The sequence below is a fragment of the Triticum aestivum genome, chromosome 1A (genome assembly GCF_018294505.1).
Source record: "Triticum aestivum cultivar Chinese Spring chromosome 1A, IWGSC CS RefSeq v2.1, whole genome shotgun sequence".
In the NCBI taxonomy this organism is placed as follows: Eukaryota; Viridiplantae; Streptophyta; class Magnoliopsida; order Poales; family Poaceae; genus Triticum; species Triticum aestivum.
Genome location: NC_057794.1, coordinates 231,922,313 through 231,932,139, shown reverse-complemented (window position 1 = coordinate 231,932,139; position 9,827 = coordinate 231,922,313).

Genomic DNA, 9,827 nt, shown 5'->3' with positions numbered 1-9,827 from the left:
GGCGGAGCGGCACATTGAAGGCGCGGGCGAGCGGACGGCGGCGCACGGGCTCCGGGGGCCGGCCGCTGGCCTGGCGGGCCGGCGGCGCGGGGGCTCGCCATCCGCCACGTGGCAGGCAGCGATACGTCCGGCCGGAGCGGACGTGTCCGACGGCGCGGAGGAGCGGGGCTAGGGTTTTGGACTGCGAATTTCGGAGGGGGGGCACCTATTTATAGATTCTGGGAGCTAGGAGAGTCCAAATGAGGTGCGGTTTTTGGCCACGCGATCGTGATTGAACGGTCGATAGGATGGAGAGGGTTTGGATGGGTTTTGGGCCATTTTGGAGGGGTGTTGGGCTGCAACACACACGAGGCCTTTACTGTTCCTCGGTTAACTGTTGGAGTATCAAACAAACTCCAAATGGCACGAAACTTGACATGCGGTCTACCGGTGGTGTACCAAGGCCGCTTGGCAAATCTCGGTCCATTCCGAGAAAGTTTAACACCCGCTCACGAAAAGAGGCAAAAGGGAGTGCCGGAGGACATAGGAGTGTCGGATTGCAAAACGGACATAGGGGAAAATGCTCGGATGCAAGAGACGAACACGTATGCAAAAGCGATGCACATGATGACATGATATGAGATGCATGACATGGACAAAAAATGCAAAACGGAGACAAAACCCAACCACGAGGGAATATCATAACTTAGAGCCGAAAAAGGCAAGAGTTGGAGTACATTTATGGTAGGTTACATCCGGGGCGTTACAACACTCCACCACTACGAAAGGATCTCGTCCCGAGATCTAGGACTATAAGAACTCTGGATATTCAGAACGAAGGTGGTCCTCGCGTTCCCAAGTGGCCTCTCGGTCGGAATGGTGTGACCACTTCACTTTCAGAAATTTGATAGACTTGTTGCGAGTCTTGCGCTCCGTTTCTTCAAGGATAGCAATGGGATGCTCATGATAAGACAAGTCTTCTTGGAGATCAATCTCTTCGAAGTTGATGGTGCGGTCAGGAGTCTTGAAACACTTGCGAAGCTGAGACACGTGAAACACGTCATGCATGTTTGCAAAGTTGGATGGAAGCTCAAGTTGATAGGCGAGATCGCCTCTTTTGCCAATGATCTTGAAAGGACCCACGTATCTAGGGGCAATCTTCCCTTTGATACCGAAGCAATGAGTACCTTTCATTAGAGAGACGCGGAGGTAGACATGGTCTCCTATCTCGAAAGCCAAGTCACGATGCTTGCTATCATAGTAACTCTTCTGGCGCGATTGCGCGGCTTTGATATTTTCACAAATGACTTTGCACATTTCTTCAGCCTCTGTGATCAAGTCATTGCCAAGAAGTTGGCGTTCACCAGACTCTGACCAGTTAAGAGGAGCACAACACTTTCTGCCATAGAGAATCTCGAATGGGGCCTTTCCCGAACTCGCTTGGAAGCTGTTGTTGTAGGAGAACTCGGCATATGGAAGACAATGTTCCCACTTCATACCGAAAGAAATGACACAAGCCCTGAGCATATCTTCAAGAATTTGATTGACTCGCTCGACTTGTCCACTAGTTTGAGGATGAAAGGCTATGCTGAAGCGAATGCTGGTGCCCATAGCCTTCTGGAAGGAATCCCAGAACTTAGGGGTAAATATGCTTCCACGATCTGAAGATATCAACTGCGGAATGCCGTGCAAGGAGACAATCTTGGAGGTATATAGCTCTGCCAACTAAGCTGTTGTGATAGATTCTTTGATAGGAAGAAAATGAGCCACTTTTGTAAGCTTGTCGATGACAACAAAGATAGCATCATTTCCATGCTTGGACTTGGGAAATCCAGTCACGAAGTCCATCTCAATATGGTCAAACTTCCATTCTAGAATGGCAAGAGGTTGGAGGAGACCAGCTGGCCGTTGGTGTTCTGCTTTCACTCTTCTGCAGACATCACATTCATTCACGAACTGAGCAATTTCTCGCTTCATTCGAGTCCACCAATACGACTGCTTGAGGTCATGGTACATCTTTGTACTTCTAGGATGAATAGATAGGAGTGAATTGTGAGCCTTGTTCATAATGACTTTGCGAAGGTCGCCTTTAGGAACAACAATTCAATCCTCGAAGAATAGAGTATCTTTGTCATCAAGGCGATAGCACTTGTACTTGGGTTGGCTCTTGGCAATCCCAATCTTCACCTTCTTCACCATGGCATCAAGAAGTTGTGCCTCACGAATCTGATCTTCCAAAGTAGGAGAGACTTGGAGGTTGGAAATAAATCCTTGAGGAACAACTTGGAGATTAAGTTTGTGGAAAGCTTCACAAAGATCCGGTTGGAAGGGCTTGAGAATCAAACTGTTGCAGTAAGCCTTCCTGCTCAAAGCATCTCAATGACATTGGCCTTCCCTGGAGTATATTCAATACTGGGATTATACTCTTGAATCATTTCGACCCAACGAGTCTGCCTGAGGTTGAGGTTGGGTTGAGTGAAGATGTACTTGAGACTCTTATGATCAATGAAGATGTACACTTTCCTTCCCAACAAGAGATGTCTCCATGTTAAAAGAGCATGGACAACTGCCGCCAACTCGAGGTCATGAGTGGGGTAGTTCTTTTCGTTGGGCTTCAACTGGCGAGAGGTATAGGCCACAACTTTCTTATCTTGCATTGACACAACACCGAGACCTTGAAGGGAAGCATCACAGAAAACTTCGAATGGTTTGGATTCATCAGGAGGAGTCAGAACTGGAGCTGCGACTAACTTCTCTTTCAGGGTGTTGAGAGCGATGTCACATTCAGGCGTCCAAACATACTTCACATGCTTCTGGAGGAGGTTGGAAAGAGGCTTTGAAATCTTAGAGAAATTCTCAATGAATCTTCGACAATAGCTTGCAAGCCCAAGGAAACTACGGAGCTGCTTCACATTCTGAGGCGGTTCCCAATTCACAATTGTAGACACCTTCTCAGGATTAACAGCTATGCCCTTAGCAGAGATGATATGCCCAAGGTAGAGAACCTCATCGGGCCAAAACTCGCACTTTGAAAACTTCGCATAGAATTGATGTTCTCTGAGTTTGTCCAGCACCAACCTCAAATGCTTGGCATGATCCTCTTTGTTCTTGGAAAAGACCAAAATGTCATCGAGATAGACCAAGACGAAGTCATTTGTGTAAGGGTTGAAGATGAAGTTCATCATGCGAGAGAACATTGGAGGACCATTAACAAGGCCGAAAGACATGACAGTCTATTCATAGGAACCATAACTTGTTCTGAATGCTGTCTTGGGGATATCTTGTTCACGAATGCGAACCTGATGATAGCCCATACGGAGGTCAAGCTTGGAGAATACTTGAGCAACTTTGAGTTGTTTGAAAAGCTCATTGATGTTGGGAAGTGGGTACTTGGTCTTTATGGTCTTCTTGTTCAATGGGCGGTAGTCGACACAAAGTCGGTCCATGCCATCCTTCTTCTTGACAAAAAGAACACCACAACCCCATGGAGAAGAACTCGGTCTGATCAGACCCATGCGCTCTTGTATATCGAGTTGCTTCTTCAGCTCCTTCAACTCTTCTGGTCCAAGCTTGTAAGGACGTTTGCAAATAGGTTCCGTGCCAGGCTCAAGATCGATGACGAATTCAACTGGCCGGTGAGGAGGCATTCCTGGAAGCTCTTCTGGAAAGACATCTTGATATACACAAACGACTGGAATCTGAGAGATGGCATTCAACTCGCCCTTCTCATTGAGACAAAACATTCGAATGGTATCGTCACGAGCGGCAAAGACGATCACATCCTCAGACGAGTGTGTCAATTGAATCTGCCTGGCAGCACAATCAAGTTGAGCCTTGTGCTTAGAAAGCCAGTCCATGCCGAGAATTAGATCAATATCCGAGTCACCAAGAACAATCGGAGAAGACAAAAACTTATAGTCCCTGTGATTCACAGATTACTTCCAAAACCAGATGCAGGTGCCGATGATGTCAGTCCAGGGGATGCGACCAAACTCAAGTGGGAGTTTGACGAGGATTCAGGACGTTACTATGTTTCCTTTCCAGACGATCAGTAGTGGAGCCTAGTTGGGGCGATCGGGGATCTTATGCATTTGGGGTTGTCTTTATTTTGGTTTCGTAGTCGGACCTTGATTGTATTCTGGATGATGTAATGCTATATTTATGTATTGTGTGAAGTGGTGATTGTAAGGCAACTATTTATCTCTTTCTTATTCAGTACATGGGATGTGTAAAGACTACTCTTCTTGCGACATGCCTACAATGCGGTTATGCCTCTAAGTCATGCCCCAACACGTGGGAGATATAGCCGCATCGTGGGTGTTACACTCGATCTTCTGCTCCAGTGTAACATCCCAAATTTTCAATTTGGAATGTTATACATTAGATCATCATGCATATCATATTTTATTTTGCATTTTGGTTGATCCTAGAAATTCTACGCAACTCAATGACCCACGGAGAGAGTTGGGGATTTCGTTATTTTCATATTTGAGTTCTCTCAAATTTTGAGAATAGGATCATTTGATTTTATTTATTTTATCATCAATTATTTCTATTACAAAAATATGAGAGAGGGAATAAAATGACTTTCCCAAAATAAAGAAATATTGAGGATTTAATAATAAAATCAAATAAGATTTTATTTCAGAGTTTTTTGGTGTTTTATTTGAATTTAGGAAAAATGTGCGTTTTTCAAAATTACATTTAGGGCCCAAATAAATGTTCACCTTGTGCGGCTTGATTTTAGAAGCCCGTGAAAATTTATTTCGGAATTTTTGGAGTCCGTTTAGCATTTCTTTTTATTTTTCTTCTGAGCGGAATAATAAAAAAAAACGAACCGACTTCGGGCCGTACCTGAGCGGGACACCGCCCGGGGGCAGCCTTTAAATAGCGCCGCCCCGAGCCGCCCCAGCCCATCAGCCCCGCCTCGATCCACGCGCGCCACCGGAGCCGCCGCCGCCGCCGCCGACGATCCCGTCGCCCGAGGTTCGTCGCGCCTCGTTTTCTGTGCCAAAAAAAGAGAGAAAAAAATTCAGCGTTCGTAGTTTTTCTTTTTCTTGGATTAAATCGGCGATTTTTCTGATCGCGATTCCTGATCCTATTTTCGTTTTAGTTTAAATTTTCGCTCGTTTATCGGAATCAGGCGATTCAAGCGCCTAGGGATTCGTCTCAAAACCCTCTATTTGTTTAATACTCTTAAACAAGGTTTTGCTACTGTAAAATTTGCCCTAGATCCAGATTACTAGAACGAAGTTGTTTTCTTTCAACGTTTGACTTTCCTTGCTTCGTTCGATTTGATTCTTTTTGCCAACCGGAGTTCTTAAGTTGAACATTCTGGCTAGATCTCTTATTTGAGTTTTACCTGTGCATTAGATGACTACTTATTGTATGCTTGTTTGTTTGTCTGCGATAGAATACCCAGAGTGCGCCGCATGTTACTTCGAATCATTAGGTTTCGCAGATCATCAGCAAGGCAAGTAACACTTTGATCATACCTTTCCTACTACCCAGTTTTATTGCATTAGATCAATCCTCACACATTGCATGATTAGGATCTAATTAAATTGTGGGATGGGAAGTAGATGAGGTAGGACCTATTACCTGTTTATTTTCAAACCTTTGGGAGTTACTTCTACGTTTGCTTATTGTGCCATGCTATGCTAGTAGACGTGGATTGGGTGAGTGAAATCCATGACAAATGTGAGATTGTTAATTAATGGTTTATCTAAGGTGGCAACTTAAACACACATCTGGGTGGATTGAGGCACCTGGGTATTCCAGGACTTGCCTGTTTTCTTTTGGACCGCCACCCAGGCTCAAAGGGATCATGAGACTATTCATACTAGAAACTTCCGTGTGCAGCCACAAGCTATTATGGGCTCTAGCATAGTTGACTAAGTCGTGCGAACTCTTACAGTGGTAGACTAGCAGACGTAGGGGATGTAGGTTGGTACGGTCTACCCGATCGTAAGGTGCTAGTGCTTCTGAAAGACTATGTCTCGGTCATCCGTCTTCTCAAACACCATGTAGTGCGTGAAACCAAACGGAAGCGATCGAGTCTTGTGGGGAAAAGTGCACAAACCTCTGCAGAGTATAATAAACTAATCATGGTAGCTGTGTCCCCGGTTATGGACATCTTGAGTATCTAGTACCTGGATTATCATGTGAATCTCAACATGTTACCCTAAATTAATTTTGTTGGGTTTTGTTAATGATGATGCTTAATTGGGATTGAGAATGCTGTCAACCATTCTCAATGTTTAACAACCACCATGATAGTAATTAAATTTTATTCCTTTGAAGTAGGGAAAAATTGGCTTTACGCAAAACTGTAACCATAGAGTTTTCCACCAGCCAAATATGCATATAGTATAGCTGTTTCATTCCATTACTCTCTATGTGTTACCTTGCCAGCATATTCCATGTGCTGACCCGTTTCGGGATGCAACGTTAATGTTGCAGACTTTTCAGACGATGATTAAGGAGTTTTTAGGTCGTGGTTCTATACTCAGTGATGCCGTTGGAGTTGATGGACTCACTTATCTTCCAAGCCTTCCGCTGTTATCGTTATTAGATGGCCTTAAGCCATACTTATTGTAATAAGTTCTCTTTTGAGACACTCGATGTAATAAGTGTGTGATTGCTACTCTACTATAAATCCTCCGAGTACTGTGTGGTGTCAGCATTACTGATCCCGGGATGACACCGGAGCACAGAGATAAGACTGTTTGAGGTCTGGTCGCTACAGAGATGGTATCAGAGCACACGTTGACTGTAGGACACGACCACTAAGCTAAGGACCTAGATCACTATTCACTCTCTTCTCTTCTGACCTCTCATCTTTTCTACTCTTTAGGATGGCGGATGCAAGGAACAAGTTCACACAACCGGATGAAGATACACCCTTTGGACGCCACTTGAAGGAAGTCACTAGATACCTGAATATAGGAGTACCAAGCTTGACGGGAACCTACAACGCCACTTTACCTGAAGAAGAGCACTGGATGATTCAAGTTCAAGTACCAGGAAGGACGTTCATGCCAGTCACTAAGCCCATAGAATTTTCTTTTGATGCACCAACTTGGAGTCTAGGAAAGAGCATGGCAGCTCACATCGCCATGGGACGCATTGGACAAGTCTACCGCAAGGATCTCAAGGATACTATCTACCAGATTTGTGGGCGCCGAGATGAACACTGGGAGATGATCAGCACCAGGAAGGATAGATCAATCGCAGCTTTTATCCAGGAGTTAAATCAGCACATTCGACGACAGGAGAACCAAATGTGCACCGACATGATAGATCTGAAGAAGGCTAAGACTAGAATCAAGGAACTGGAGGAAGAACTCAAGGCTACACGTGAAGATTATGAAGAGGAAATTGATGTATTGGTGGAGAAGAATGACGACCTGATCAAGAAGATTGGAATATTTATGGGAGACCCTACGCCAGTAGATGAAGACGAAGAACCTCAGGAAATTAGCCCGGAAGACTACATCATCATCGACAGCACCGACTCAGAAGCTGATAGTAGCGATGATGGTTATGTTGATGAAGCTAGAGCAGATATCATGGAGTCAACGACCGAAGAATATTTCTAGTAGACCACCTCATCAGTAGTAGTAGTCCACCAGGTAAATATAGTAGTCCAAGCACTTTTGCGATAGATAGATCGATTGAATGCCCTTGTTTGATTGATTGAAGTGAATTGTTTGCTTTTGCCTCATGTGCATATGGGTAGTGTTTTCTCTTTAGACCCCCTCTATTCTTATATCTCATCTTTTCTAAACCCTCAATGCCTCCGAGACGTGACCCCGGATTTGCCTTTCCACCGGAGCTCACCCAGTTGATCCAGTAGAAGAACACATTGATGCAGTTACTAGTCCAGAATCAGAACCATGGGAACAACAACAACAACCCACCACCACCACCACCTGTTGACCACTTAGCCCGTTTTCTTAGGCTGAATCCGCCGGTGTTTTCCAGTAGCACCGAGCCGATAGTAGCAGATGACTGTCTCCGCAAGATAGCTAGGGAGTTGACCACAGCAGGATGCATAGATGTGGAGAAGGTGAAGTTTGCCGCACATCAGTTAGAAGGACTAGCAGCATCATGGTGGGAGAATTTCACAGCCACTTTCCTAGTTGACACTGTCACATGGGACCAGTTTCAGCAGGCTTTTCGTACTGCACACATTTCAGCAGGGGCTATGGCCATGAAGAAGCGTGAGTTTCGCAACTTGCGCCAAGGAGGAAGGACAATTGGTCAGTATGTGGAGGAATTTAGTAAGCTAGCACGTTATGCCCCAGATGACATCACTACAGATGCAGCTAAGCAGGAGAAGTTTTTGGAAGGACTGAATGATGAGTTGAGCATGCAGTTGATGGTAGCAACCTTCAACAACTACCAGGAGTTGGTAGACCATGCTCTTATGATTGAAGGGAAGCAACAACAGATTGAGAATCACAAGAGGAAGTATGGACAAGGGAAGTACAATTCAGGAGCTCAGCAGAAGGCACATTTTACCCCTAGACCGGGAGGACATTTTCAGCATACTCATGGAGGAGGTAGCTCGCACAATCACAATGGCACCAAGAGTGGTAATGGCAACGGAGGAAGCAACGGCCAGAACCGCACCAACCCCTCAACCCCAGCCAAGAAGGACCTAAGCCAAGTCACTTGCTTTAAGTGTTCGAAGACAGGACATTATGCCAATGAATGTCCTGAATTACAAAATGGAAATAGCAATGGAAGTTCTGGGAAGAAGCTGAACCCTTTCAACAGGGGACAGGTGAACCACGTTAGCATGGAGGAGGTTGAAGCTCAGCCCAATGCAGTAATAGGTAAGTTTTTGGTTAAGTCATTTACTGCACTCGTTCTTTTTGATACTGGCGCATCGCGTTCATACATCTCAAGGGGATTTGTGGATAAGTATAACCTACCAACCCAAGCCCTTAGGTCACCCATGTTAGTAACCTCGCCCGGAGCAGAGTATGTGGCTAGTCTATGGTGTGATCGGTTACCATTAAGGATTGGTAACTATGTTTTTCCCTCAGACCTAATAGTATTGGAATCTCAAGGATTGGATGTGATATTAGGCATGGATTGGTTATCAAAGTATGAAGGGAATATTGAGTGTGCTAGTAAGTCAATTTTGCTTACCACCCCAGAAGGGAGAAGGATCAAGTATGTAACCCGGCATGTGCCAAAGAGAACTCAAGTAAATTGCCTAACAGGAGTTGTGCAGGAGGAAGTACCAGTGGTAATGGATTTCCCTGATGTATTTCCAGAGGAGTTGCCAGGAATGCCACCGGATAGAGATATTGGGTTTTTGATTGAGCTATTGCTAGGCACAGGGCCAATATCAAAGAGACCATATAGGATGCCAGCAAAGGATTTGGTGGAAATTAAGAAGCAGATTAAGGAGTTACTGGATAAGGGATATATCCGCCCAAGTTCTTCACCTTGGGGATCGCCAGTACTACTAGTGGAGAAGAAGGATGGATCGTTAAGGATGGTTGTTGATTATCGAGGATTGAATGAAGTAACGATCAAGAACAAGTACCCACTACCAATGATCAACGATCTGTTTGATCGATTGCAAGGAGCTAAGGTATTTTCCAAGATCGATCTGCGATCAGGATACCACCAGTTGAAGATTCGATAACAGGATATTCCAAAGACAACTTTACTACTAGGTATGGGCTGTATGAGTATACCGTTATGTCATTTGGTCTGACTAATGCACCTGCCTATTTTATGAACATGATGAACAAAGTGTTTATGGAGTTTTTGGATAAGTTCGTCGTAGTGTTCATTGATGATATCCTGGTTTATTCGAAGAATGA